Source organism: Apteryx mantelli, unplaced genomic scaffold (genome assembly GCF_036417845.1).
Source record: "Apteryx mantelli isolate bAptMan1 unplaced genomic scaffold, bAptMan1.hap1 HAP1_SCAFFOLD_61, whole genome shotgun sequence".
Lineage (NCBI taxonomy): Eukaryota > Metazoa > Chordata > Aves > Apterygiformes > Apterygidae > Apteryx > Apteryx mantelli.
Window position 1 is genome coordinate 1,121,683 of NW_027118790.1, and position 8,076 is coordinate 1,129,758.

Sequence of the window (8,076 nt, forward strand, 5' to 3'; positions counted from 1 at the left end):
GGACCGTGTCAGGCGGGGGGATCCCAGGGGCAGCACTGCGGGGGGTCGCGGGGGGGGGGGCAGGGGCAGTGTCGGAGCTGACCCGGGGCTGGTCGCGGCGGTGTCGGGGAAGCCCCGGGCCGGTGTCGGGGATCGCGGGGCCGCGCTCCGGGCTCTGCTGCCGCTTCCGGGTCCCGGGCAGGGGGGGCGGGACGGAGCGGAACGGAATCGCCACAGGGTCAAACCTCACTGAGCGCTGCGGCACGCAGGGAATTCTGGTCTTCCGGCACCGGGCTTCCGGGCGGCCATTTTGGCCTGCAGAGCATCCCGGGAGGCGCAGTGTTCCGGCACCGAGCCTCCGGGCGGCCATTTTAATACGCAGGGCGTTCTGGGAGATGTAGTCTTCCCGTTATGGGCTTCTAGAGGACCATGTTGCGCCTCTCGAGGTGGCGGCAGGTTACTTCTCTGCAGGCGGGTTCTCACTAGCTGGCTGCCTTGTTCTCCGTGGCAGGCCAGGAGCTGTAGTTCCTGTGCCTTCTCAGCCCTGCAGCAGTGGCCTGGTGTGCCTGTCCTTTACTGGACATGTGCCGTTCACACCAGAGTCCCTGTAGGTCACTGGAGACAGTGGAATTTCCCTGTTTTTCCCTGGTACAGGGTTAGACTTAGGGTTTAGGGTTGCGGCCATTTAGGGTTAGCGTTAGGGTTAGGTTAGAGGGTTAGGGTTCGGGTTTGGGTTAGGCCCATTTGTTGGCCCTCTAGACCCCTTAGCACCCTCCTAGTGCACTCTGGACTACTCTTTCAGTCTTCCTTCTGCCCCAGAGCTGTATCTCGGCCCTCTAGACTCCTTAGGACCCCTCTTGTTCCCCCAGAACCCCTCCGGAGACCTTGGTTGTGCCCCAGAGCTGTCTTTTGGCCCTCCACACCCTGCAGAATCTCTCTTGTCCCCTCAGACCACCTCTGCAGGTCTTCCTTGCTCCCCAGTTTTTACTTTTTTGGCCCCCTAGTTCCCTTAGGACCTCCCTAGGGTGTTCTGGGCTACTTTTCGGGCCTTTCTTGTTTCCCAGAGCTGTTCCTTGGCCCTCTAGACCCCTTTAGGAGCCTGGTAGTCCCCTCAGAATCCCTCCGGAGGCCGCCTTCATGCCCTGGAGCCCTCTGTTAGCCGTTTAGCACCTTTAGCAGCCCTCTCTTCTGCTTTGGCCCCTCCTTTAGCCTGTTAATTTCCCCCTGCAGGCCTCTGTTGGCCCTCTTGTTATAGGTAAACGTGACAAATTGACAACCACTCGGGCCGGGTTGCATAAATTCCAATTTAATAATTGAGCAAGTCACAAGTAAGCAAAACAGCGCTGGGCGGCCGGCGGGGAGTCTCCTGCTCCACCAACGGCGCGCACAACCCCCCCTCACAGTCTCCTTATATGCGATTCCAGTTCCGGGTATACGGGGCACCTCCTGTAACTTCTGCGGTTGCGCCGGCTGTTGCTAGGGGGTCTTCTTCAGCCCTCTGGTGGTCGTGGGGATGAAGGCTGGAGTCTTCCTCTGCATTGTGTGCCATATTAGGCTATCTAAACTAACATTGCCGCTTCGCTAGCTCAGCTCAATTTTCTCAGGCAGAGTACATGCCCCCCACCACAGGCTGTAGGATGTTCCCACAGATGTTCCCAAGGCTGTTTCTCGCTGATGTAACAAGTTAGTACATACCACAATACAAGATGTTCCCAAGGCTGTTTCTCACTTTGATGCAACAAATTAGCACATATCACAATCCCCCCTTTTTGTTTTGGTCCCTTCTAATTTGTTCATCAAATCGAGCAACAGCCTCCTGTGCCAGGGAGAGCATAGGGTTATGCTTACTCTCATCTTCATTGAGTTGTTCATATTGACTTTTTATCAACAGTAGGTGGGCAGCTTCGAGTCTGCTTTTTGCTAAGTTAATTATTTTATTTACTATACACGGCCCAAAGGTCAACACAAGTACTAGTAAAGCTAATGGACCCGCTATTGCAGACAATAAGGTTGTTAGCCAGGGAGAATGACTGAACCATGATTCATACCACCCTTGCTGGGCTTCTCTTTCCTTTTTACGTTTTTCAAGGCCTTCTCTCAATTTTGCCATAGTATCCCTGACAACTCCTGTATGATCCGCGTAAAAACAACATTCTTCTCCTAGGGCTGCACACAATCCTCCCTGTTGCAAAAATAAGAGGTCCATCCCTCTTCTGTTCTGTAATACTACTTCTGATAGCGATGTCAACGACTTTTCTAAAGCTGTAATGGATTTTTCTATTCGTTCTAAGTCCTCATCCACAGCTGCCCGTAGAGTGCTAAGGCTCTGCTGTTGCATCACTAAAGAGGAAATTCCGGTTCCCGCCCCCACTGCCCCAAGACCCAGTAAGGTGGCTATAGTAATTGCGGTGAATGGTTCCCTCTTTACTCGGACCGGGTGAGGGGTGTCCCAATGATCGTACATCACATTTTCTGGATGGTACAAGATCCTTGGAACTACTTCCACTTGTATACAATATTCTGGGGACCCACTGAGTACCTTTAGGGAGACACAGGGAGTTAAGCCCGTTTTTGAGCATATCCATCTAGTTCCTTTGGTGGGAATAATCCATCCAATTTCGGAGGTGTAGGTTTGCAATGTTATAGATCCACACAACTTTCTTTTTGATTTTGGTACTTTGCCAATACACATTCCCATTCCCGTAACCTGTTCCATGGTTAACCCCTTCTTCTTATCTTCCCATTGACAATGTGAGTCGGAATCCCTGCTTAAAGTATATGTCATATTTACTCCTATTGCTTCATAAAAAGGGGGTCTTATGTCGTAGCATAACCAGCAATGGGTAGTTATACTAGGGGTTGTAGCATTTAATACTTTGTAGGTTGCTTGCACAACCTTCCACAGAGGATTGTCTACCCTCTCTGTGGCTTTACTTTCCAAGATTACAACAGTATCTTTCAGGGTGGGGTGGTTCATAGGAATACTTGTCGAATTCATGATCATACTCGTGGGTTTGATTCTTGATTCCACCCCTTTAACAACTAGATTCGGCCCTATCGCTTGAGGAGTGGGTCGCACACTTTCTTTCTTTATGAAAATTAATCCACCTCTATCGGTCCCGGACTCCCAGAACCAGACTCCCCAGGTCTTTCCCAAAAACCATCCCGGATCCTCCGGACGGGTGATATTTATCACTAAATGTTTACAAGTTCCCGGGGGGGTATAGTGGGGATTTCCCCGATACCCCAGCTGGAAATCCTCTTTGGGGGGGGTACACCCAGAAGGCCCCCATTTTACTGATAAAAACTTATCTGACCCTGCTCCTGGGGCCCAATCAGAGGCTATAGTTTCACATCCCCAATAAGCACAATAATAAGAGTTTGGGTAGTTACAGTATCCTCGCCCAGGATTAGAACTAGGACAAAAGTAAAACGGTTTCCCGAACTCTCTTCGACTCGAACATGGCTCAATGGGTACCAATTCACACAAGGTAGGTGTGAATGTAGGGCTCCCGGGTACACTTCGCACTTGGATCACTTTTTGATCTTCCCACCTTATTAATGACCATTTAAAGGGTTGGTGTACGTTATGTTCCCCTTTGATTCGTCTTCCTAATAAGCCCAGCACAATCATCTTCCAGAGGAGTAGTGGACCCATGGCTTGGTTAACGGATACTTTACAAACCCTTAATGCCTTGGAGGGGCGATCCGTGATGCCAGGTGTCTCTGGGACTTTAAAGAGTCTGGGTCTTATAACTTTAGATATTCCTGCTCAGGAGGTGGCTTGTCGGCCTCGATCCCCACAGTTTCTATACGTCTCTGTCTCCTCTGCCTACTCTTTTGCTCAGAGCAGCAGGGTGTACCTGTCTTCTCGACAGCAGCCGTATTCTTCAGGGGAACCTCCTTTATGTGCCTTTCTGATTTGAAAGGCTTCCCAGTTTTTCGACAGAGACACCCAACATACGGCACAGTCCACCTACAATTGGTGTTTTTAATTTTAGCCTTATGTGATCGGGGTGGTTGGCATGGGTACAACCTTTCTCAGGTTGTACTCCTTTAACAAAGGCTTCCCACCATTCTACCGATCTTTTCTTATGATCTTTTAGTGTCCAATAAGTCAATTTTGTCGTAACAAGGGCGGCAAATGCCGCTAGGGAGATACCCGTACTAACAATGAGTCCACTACTTCCCTTTACAAACCCTACATGCATAACACACAAAGGGATAACAAATACAATGTGGGGTTATAACAAATACTATGTTAGGTTTTACAAAATGTGGTCTCACTTATCGAGGATTCCAGGTTTCTTCTTAAAGGTTACTTTTAAATTGTCCGGATTTCCAAAGGCTTCCCACGATGATTCTGAAATCGGTCCTTTAATTCTGCTAGCGTGTGTCCATCCTCGCTCTGCGGTACGAATAGCAGTGTCTGTGGTAAGTGAGACAAGAAAAGATCCCTCCCAGCGGGGAGTCAAGGACGAGTCTTTCCAGGTTTTAATTAAAACCTTGTCTCCAGGGTTAACTCGGTGAATGGCTACATCTAGTGGAGGTCTCTGTTTGGCAGAGCTGAGGTGGGGCCCCGGCTCCAAGCACCAGACTAAAGCAGAGGAAGACAGCGAGCCGCCTCGGCGCGCGGAGCAGCACAGGCGGTGCTGGGCTGGGGGAGGCACCGTCACCCCACTACCTGCCTGCTGGGGGGGGCCTGGGGCTGCTGCCACCGCTGGCCAGGGCAGCAGCGTCTCCAGCGGGGAGAAGGGGGAAGCCTGCACCCCACTTCTCGCAGCGCCTGCTGGGACCCCAAGCAGGGTGCTCAGCCCAGGAGCAGCCGGGGTCTCATCCTGCCTTCCCGGGGCGGTGTAGGGGCTGATGCGGGAAGGGGGCTCCTTGCCAGGGCGGGGACTGTCTCATCGCTCTGTGCCTGGAGCCGCGCATGGGGCAGACAGGCTCTTCAGCCAACACACGGAGTATGGGGTGGGGGTATTATGGGGAGACATACAAGGCTCCAGTAACCTTTGATTTATTAGCCTCTGGATTACTGGTCGGAGTCCTTGCCTCCCTTCCTGTGACATTGGATATTGCTTGACTCTAACAGGGATTTCTGGATTTCGTATACTCACTTCAAAGGGAGCAATATCTAGTCTTCCTACTGATTCTGGGGTATACCAAACTTCAGGGTTGATTTTGGCCTCATCTTCAATAGTAAGGGTGCATAATTTTATAACTAATTCTTGATTCTCTACTTCTAAATTGACTCCTAATTCAACCATCATATCTCGGCCCAGTAAATTATATTCAGCTTCGGGAACTAATAAAAAGGATCCAACACTTAATCGAGATTCTGATTCTATTTCCACATTTTTAATTACTGGGACCTTAAAGGGTTCTCCCTTAGCTCCTATCACTCGTAATTTCTCTGGGGATGGTTTACACCCCCAGGGTACCGTTTGGACAGTAGATCTTTCTGCCCCAGAATCCACGAGGAATTCTGCTTCTTGTCGCTGGGGACCCAATTTCAGTTTTATCAAGGGCTCGGTTCCTTTATGAGTCCCCAGCAGATAGAGCCCCTGACCCCCCCTACTCTTCTTGGAGCATTTGCTCATCCTGCATTCGTTTCCTGCAATTTCTCTTCAGATGCCCTTTTTTCTGGCAATAAAAACACTCCACCTGCCTCAAGTCCCTCGTCACAACTTCCCTGGGTTGTCCTTCTTGGTGAGGTGGCTTCCTTTTAGGTCTGTTATACGACCTAGAGGGTTGTGCCTGGATTCCTCTCTGTCCTTCTCGGTCTGCTGCCATCAGAATCTTTGCCTGCCGCCGATGGGTTTCCTCTTCCCTCCGCACATGCACTTTCTGAGCTTCCCTCAGCAATTCGTCCAGCCCCCTATCTTGCCAATCATCTAACTTCTCTAGCTTTCTTCTAATATCTGGAAAGGCCTTTGCTACAAACTGTGTTTTCAATAGAGCCTGTCCCACAGGGGTACTGGGGTCTACCCCGGAATAAAGTTGCAGATTTTTCCTAAGTCTCTCGAGCCATTCTGTTGGTGTCTCATCCTTCCTTTGTTGTTCCATGAAGGCCTTATTAATATTTTGCCCCCTGGGAACAGGTTCCCTCATTCCCTGAACCGTTATGGTCCTTAGATCAGACATATGTGTCCGATGCTCGGCATTCTGAGCTGGAGTTGAGGGAATATAGGGGGGGGAGGAAAAACGGGAAGTTCCTCCAGCATTTTATTTTTCTTCCTCGGACCTTTCTCTTTCAGGGTAAATATCATGGTCCGAGTATCTGGTCTTATCCATAAACTAGCATACTCACTTTCTTCTAAACTAAAGGGCTCTTTTGAATTCACATATATATTCAGAGCCTGACATATCCAATTTTCAAAAGACCCGTATACTGGCCAATAAAGGTGGTCTCTTCTAATCTGCTTCCCACCCCATACTTGCATACAGTAATATACCATTTATTTTATTTTATTTTATTTATTTTTTTTTTTTTCGGCTTTTGCCTTTTCTGGAGGGCCAATCATTCCAATACTTAATCATTAATCCTAAAGGGCTATCGGGCGGTATATCCGGTAACCGTACCGTAAAGCCCTCTATGGGATCAGAAGACTTGCTCTTTTTCTGTCCCATCTTCCGGAGCACCCACCTCAGTCACTCTCTTTTACAACTCTCTTTCTCTCTGCAGGGGACCGCACTCACACCACCCGAGTCTTTAACTGCTAGGACGGTTGTCCCTTCGCAGCGGGCGGCCCAGTCGGCCAACGGGTGCCCCTTTTCGGTCCCCTGCTACACAATCACCCTCCTGGAGGGTCCGCACTCACACCGTCCCCTAGGGACATCTCACTCAGACGTGCTCCGGGTATCCCACCCCAACCGAACAGAACCACATACCAATACTCACTCAGTCCTGAGTCTTCGTTCGGATCTTCGTGCACAAAGTTTACGGGGTACTGCAGTTCTTTTGCTTACTTGTCCGATTTAGGGTTCGGAAATACAGGTTGTGGTAGGGGAACTACCCACTCAGGGGCCATCCGAAGATGGGGCGCCTCCCCTGAGTCAGAGTCCCGAAACCAGGGAAGCCTGCATCTGAGTCATGGCACCAAAATTGTTATAGGTAAACATGACAAATTGACAACCACTCGGGCCGGGTTGCATAAATTCCAATTTAATAGAATAATTGAGCAAGTTACAAGTAAGCAAAACAGCGCTGGGCGGCCGGGGAGTCTCCTGCTCCACCAACGGCGCGCGCAACCCCCCCTCACAGTCTCCTTATATGCAATTCCAGCTCCGGGTATATGTGGCACTTCCTGTAACTTCTGTGATTGCGCCGGCTGTTGCTAGGGGGTCTTCTTCAGCCTTCTGGATTGTGAGTGGTGACCCTCAGGTCACGCATATATTTTACAACTTTTGAGGTTGTGCTATATTTCACAGTTGTGTGAGATCGCCATCACCATATTAGGCTATCAAAACTAACATTGCCGCTTCGCTAGCTCAACTCCCTTATCTCAGGCGGGGTACATGCCCCCACCACAGGATGTAGGATGTTCCCACAGATGTTCCCAAGGCTGTTTCTTACTTTGATATAACAAATTAGCACATATCACAGTCCAGGATGTTTCAAGGCTGTTTCTCACTTTGATGTAACAAATTAGCACATATCACAGTCTGACTCTCTGGGGGTCTTCTGTGGGGGTCTCTGGTGGTCCCTAGTGGTGTCAGAAGAGGTGTCACTCAGCATCTTGCCATGAACTTTGCTCTACTTTTCCATACATGGTCTCAACTTGGCCTGCTTCCTTGTCTGAGAAAAGCTGTCTTGGTCCTAATTTTGGCTCCAACTGGCTTCTGCTGCTTTACCTGTACTTTCTCAGGATGTATCAGTGCCAGCTGCACCTGTGTCCTTGGGTATGTTTGTCTGAGGCTCCTGTTGAGACTCCTTCTTGTCCGAGCTGGTAACAGTTCCCCCATTCCCCCCCCTTCCCTTTGAGCCTCTTTCTTGTCTGCGCCTTTTGGTAGCATGTGCTGGGGTGCACATGTGCGCAGGGGTGGGCACGTGCATATGTATGTGGGTGTGTGCACCGGGGTGTGCGTATGTGCATG